Below are 6,000 nucleotides of genomic sequence, written 5' to 3' on the forward strand. Positions count from 1 at the left end.
CTGGGATGCTATGGGAGCCTCAATGGAGGAGGGCTCGGCCTACGAGGTCGGCCCGTGGGGTCGGCAATGCAGGTCGGCCCGAGAGGAGGTTGGTCTCGGCCATGAGGTCGGCTAGGAGTCCCTGGCTGACCCGTACAATCTCGGCCTCAGTCACCGGCCAGCTAGATCAAACCCGGCTTTGTCTGGTGACTTATCGGATATGGGGTCGGCCCAATTTCCTGCTCGGTCCAACTCGGTTCTCGGACTGAGGTCGGGTCGGCCACGTGGCAGCCTTTGATAGATGGGGTGTTTTATGCCTCATCACAGCCCCCCACTCATCGGTGTCGGCTACCGATGAGTGAAATTTCCGGCGCTTGTCTGGGAAGATTCTTGCGGTTGGGCGAGATTATTTATTGTCATGGGATTTGACGTTGCACGATCTCGACGGTTGGGTGTCGGTGCCACGTCAGCACTCCATTATGGCGGGCTCGGGAATTCAAACGCCCTTCGATCCGGGCCGTTGGATCTTGCCGGCTCGCAGTCGGCCGTTGGATGCTGAAACCCCAGGATTATAAATAGGTGACTCCTAACTATTCATTCTTCACTGCTCTAAGTTATTGACTTCTCGGCAAGTTTGGAACCATCAACTCGGCAGATCTCGCCGCTTGCCCGCTCGTGATCGACTCGTGAAGCTTCGTTCGTGATCGACTCGCCGTCGCTTCGCTCCAGCTCAACTCTTCTTCAACCAGTAAGTCTTCTCCGCCCGCATGTCAATTGGTAGTAGTCCTATGGGCGAACTGCTCGCCAGGGCGGCAGAGGGCGCGAGTCCGAGCCGAGAACTCCCCGTCCGCTCTCCCACCATAGACCTGTTGGGCTCGACCTTAGACGAGCCCGATGTAGTGGAGCTTCGTCAGGCCGAGGTGGCCGAGCCCCCATTACCCATGGAGTTCGACCACGCCGCCCAATCCATAGCCGCAGACCGGGCTGAGAACTCCGGGTCGTCCTCATCCGATGAGGAATCAAGTGAGGGAGATTCGTCCGAGATGGCGGTTGGCTCGCTAAGCTCGTCTACCGACGCCCGAGCCCGAGGAAGGCAAAGCGGCGCACTGCTCGAGCACAATCACGAGGCCGACCTCGACTATCCGAGGACGACCTACGCCATCCCCGAGGACATTCACCCGAGTTCCTAATCCAGGAGATGGCCTCGCTTCATCAGGCCCTGGCGAGGTGGCTCTGCACGAGACGCCCTTCAAGCACGCGCGTTCGCTCCTGCTTCACCCTGGTGGACCGAGATCCCGACCACTTCCACTGTCTCCCGGCCGCCTAGTGCCGAACTCCGGCTGGCCGTCTATGGTTTCTACGCCCTGCTCGTGAGATGGGCTGAGGTGCCAGCGTGGCGCTTTTTCTCGGCTCTTCTTCCCGAAGAAGTCTCCCGAGAAGGGGTGGTATTATTTCTGCCGCCGATCGGGGAAGAGCGCGGCTCTCGGTGGTCACAAGTTTCTGGTCGGCACGCCGACCTTCAACAAGTACTGGAAACCCCGCTTTTTCTTCGCTTCCATTCCCAACAGCCCTCTCCGAACCGAGTGGAAGGAGATGAACCTGAACTATGTAAATAGGGTACTACCCCCGACCGAGAACGAGATGACCTCGCTCGACTCCGATCCCACGTCCGCCCCTTCGATGTTCTCCCGGCCCAGGACGAGGGGTTTCTTGCAGTTGGCATATGACCTCGGTAGGAACCCTTGCCGAGCTTATCTCGAGTTATCCGAGCCGACCCCTTAACTTAGTTTTCTTTTCCTTTTCCGACTTGTTTCCCATGTTTTCGGTTTCTCTTGCAGTGGTCGGCCACATCCCTCCAATGGACACAGCTTCTACCGAGGGTCGAGATTATCGCGGATAGGAAGAAGAAGAATGCCGAGAAGAGACCCCTGGCGAGTCCTCCAAGGCTTCCAAGGGAAAGGGGTGATGCGGGACCATCGGACGCGGTGGTCGGTCCGAGGCCGAGAAGAACACGGTCGGCCGGGTCTCCGAGGAAGGGGAAAGGCCGAAAAGGCGAGAGGAGCCCGCCGAGAGACATTAAACGGCAAAAGCTCTCGGTTAACTTTGACAAGTGGCGGCCTTCCGCCCGTGGCCTCCCCACCAACATCTCCCGATATGTCCGGGAGGGCTTCGCCAACAACGTCCCGTGAGGCCGACCTGGCGCCTCTTCCCGGGGACTCGGCCTTGACGCCGGCCGCTCACGCCAAGGAGTGGCTGGATGCCGGTCGGCTCCCGGGCGACAAGGAGAAGTCGGAGGCGCCGTCCGACCTCGAGCTCCTCTCCACCCTTTTTCAAGACTTCAACATGGTAAGTTTCCTTGTCGGCTCTTGCCTATGATCTGATATGTGTAGTTTATCTTGACTTTTTGTTCTCATGCCTTTTTTTTTTTTTTTTTTTGTTTTTTTGTAGGGGTTCGCCAAAGCAGTGGAGACCATGCTCCGCTTCGAGCGGCTCCTGACCGAGAACTATTCCTTGGACGTCCAGTGCAAGAAGGCTTATCAGGACGCCAGATGCCGCTCGAGGCGTCGGAGACTCCAAGAGAAGCTCACCGCTGCGAGGCCGAAGTGGAGAGCTCTCAGCCGAGGTGGCCAGGCAGAGAGAGAAGGTCCGGGCTCTGCAGCTCGGCTCACCGAGGTGCGTGGAGAAGGCCAAGGAAGATCTCGCCACGGCTCGGAGCGCGCGATTAGCGACTATCTCCAATCGAAGGAGTACGCCGATATCCGCCACGAGATCGAAGCCTCCCTTCGCCGAAGGTTTTGAAGCAGGCCGAGCCGAGCTTTTGGCCGAGATCAAGGCAACAGTATCTCGATCTCAATCTCTCCCGCTTGACGATGATGCAACTACTTTGCAGGGGAGATGGGAGATGAGGAGGGGCCGAGGTCACCCAAGCTCGGCCCGGAGGCACTGCTTCACCGACGCCGTCCCTCCGGGAGCCGACCTCAAGACCCCGCCGCGAGCCCAACACCGTGGACGCTCCGAGGGTGCCTCCAAGTCCCACGCCGAGGAGGCGGAGATGTAAAAATTTTATTTTATTATATATTTTTTTTTTTGTATCAGTTGGGCCGAGCTGCCCCTTTTGTAACCGTGCCGATCAGTCGGCTTTCAATGAATAAAACAACTTATTTTTGTTAAAATTTGTCTAAGTGTTTGAACTCGGTGCCCTCAGTATTCTTTTCCTTGCGTATTTTGTTTCGTTTGTGGCCAAGCTGCCGAGTCGTTTCACTAACCAAGCTTAGGAATTCGTCTCTTTTTTATCCATGCCCAGCGTTGTCGGCGGTCAATGCGATCTTCGCTTTGGTTGTTAATCCGCCTTTCCTTTCAGTCCGATTGGAGAGGCTATCATATAAGCGGACGCGTGGCCGAATATCCTTCTTGGCCGAGCATAATGCCTTAGCGTGGTTTAGTACTTCGTTAGGCTCGGCCAAATAGGAATGTCGGCCCTTGAGATGTCGGCCATGTCTATTTGGACAGGTCTTACGACCCGGCTGCCGACCTATGAGGGTCGGTCTTTGATGTCGGCCTGGTCTATGAGGACCGGTCTTATGACTTGGCTGCCGACCTATGAGGGTCGGTCTTTGATGTCGGCCTCGTCTATGAGGACCGGTCTTATGACTTGGCTGCCGACCTATGAGGGTCGGTCTTTGATGTCGGCCTGGTCTATGAGGACCGGTCTTATGACTTGGCTGCCGACCTATGAGGGTCGGTCTTTGATGTCGGCCTGGTCTATGAGGACCGGTCTTATGACTTGGCTGCCGACCTATGAGGGTCGGTCTTTGATGTCGGCCTGGTCTATGAGGACCGGTCTTATGACTTCGACTTGGGAGCTTGCCAATACGTTGAGTGTTGGAGAAATACGTTGAGTGTTGGAGAAAAGACTTTATTGAATCAAATGTCGAATGAAACCGAATACAAGCATGTTCCATTATTAAAAACTTTTTCAAATTTTCCGAGTTCCAAGGTCTCGTACCTTCTTGCCCCTGAGTTTGCAAGCGATATGTGCCAGGGCGAATTTGCTTGGAGACTATGTACGGGCCTTCCGCTTGGTGCTAATTTTCCTTGTTGGCTCCGGCTGAGATGCGCTGAGTTTTCTGAGAACAAGGTCCCTTGACGAAAATGCCGCTCTTTGACTCTTGAATCATAGTAGCTTGCATCTTCTCGTTGGTACGCCGCGTTTGAGTAGTAGGGCATTTTCTCGGACTTCATCGAGGAAGTCCAAATTGGCTCGCAGCCCATCTTCATAGGTCTTCTCATCGAAGTTGAGCACTGTATGATGAAGCCATAACTTCAACCGGTGAGAGGGCTTCGGTCCCATACGCGAGGCGAAATGGACTCTCCCCTGGTTGGAGTTCTTACACGTCCGATATGCCCATAGGACGCTTGGGAGTTCTTCCACCCATCTCCCTTGGCCTCATCCAACCTCCTCTTAATGCCGGCGAGTAATGTTCGGTTGGACACTTCTACTTGTCCGTTTGCTTGTGGGTGAGCGACCGAGATGGGTCGAAGTCAATGTGGAATTGATCGCAATTCTAAGGCCGGGTTGTTGAATTGCGCGCCATTATCGTGATGAGAACTTTCGGTAGCCCGAACCGGTAGATGACCTTATCTCAAAAAATTTTTCCATGTTCTTCTCTGATGGTGGCAAGGGTCTCGGCCTCGACCCACTTGGTGAAGTAATCGATCGCCACTACTACGTATTTTCTCGCTTCCCGATGTCGGGGTGAAATCTCTTGAGAATGTCCATTCCCACATAGCGAATGGGATTGGGCTCAAGCATTGAGGTTAATTTTGTTGCTGGTCGGCTTGGGATTGGCGCGAATCAGCTTGGCACTTCTCACACGTCTTCACGTATTTCATGGCCTCTTCCCGCATTCTTGGCCAATAAAATCCTTGCCAAGTATCTTGTATGCAAGAGCTCGGCCGCCCATGTGACTCCCGCATATTCCCTCATGCACCTCGGCTAATGCATACTCGGCCCCCTTCGGTCCCAGACATCGGAGAAGAGGGGCCGAGATTGCCCTTTTGTAGAGTACTCCGTCGATCATCGAGTACTTGGAAGATCGGATCTTGACCTTCCTTGCTTCGTCTCGATTCCCCGGGAGCAGGTCATTTTCCAAGTAGTTGACAATGGGGTCCAACCAGGTCGGCCCATCCTCTTCAATGTGCTTTATGCTTTCGCCTTGTAAGGATGGCTTCTCCAATATTTCTATGTATACCGATCGGCTCGTAGATATTGAGGTCGGCCTCCGCCAACCTAGATAAGGAGTCCGCCGCGCATTCTCTTCTCTCGGTATTCGAGTCATCTCAAGTGTTTGAGCTCTGAGATCGATCTCGGCTCCACCCAAGTATGCTATCATCCTTTCGCTTTTGCCTCGTAGTCTCCGTTGACCTGGTTGACCACGAGTTGGGAGTCTCCTCGCACCTTCAACCGCTTTATGCCCATAGCTTTGCCGACTCAAGTCCCGCTAGAAGGGCTTCATACTCAGCCTCATTGTTTGAGGCGGAAACTTGAACCTTAGGGCATATTGGACCGTAAAGCCTTCGGGGCTTACAAGAATTAGGCAGCCCCGCTTCCTCCGGAATTGCTTGAGCCGTCAACATTCATTGTCCAAATCGGGTCGGCCGTAGCCCCGACCTCTTGACTGTCTTTTCTTCTCCAACCTCATGTTCAGCCCTGCATTCGCGAATGAAGTCGCCAGGGCTTGTCCTTTTATCGCCGTCCCTGGCCGATAGCTTATATCATATTCACTTAGCTCAACCGCCCAGAAATCAGCCGTCCCGAAACGTCGGGTTTGTGTAATATCTTTTTGAGTGGCTGGTCGGTCAAGACCACGATCGGATGAGCTTGAAAGTACGGCCTTAGTTTCCTTGCAGCCATGATTAGGCGAATGCTACTTTCTCGAACCCGAATACCTTGTCTCAGCATCAACAAGAACGTACGACATAGTATATCGGCCTTTGAGTTCGACTCTCTTCCTCGATCAA

This window comes from Telopea speciosissima, chromosome 3 (genome assembly GCF_018873765.1).
Source record: "Telopea speciosissima isolate NSW1024214 ecotype Mountain lineage chromosome 3, Tspe_v1, whole genome shotgun sequence".
Taxonomy (NCBI): domain Eukaryota; kingdom Viridiplantae; phylum Streptophyta; class Magnoliopsida; order Proteales; family Proteaceae; genus Telopea; species Telopea speciosissima.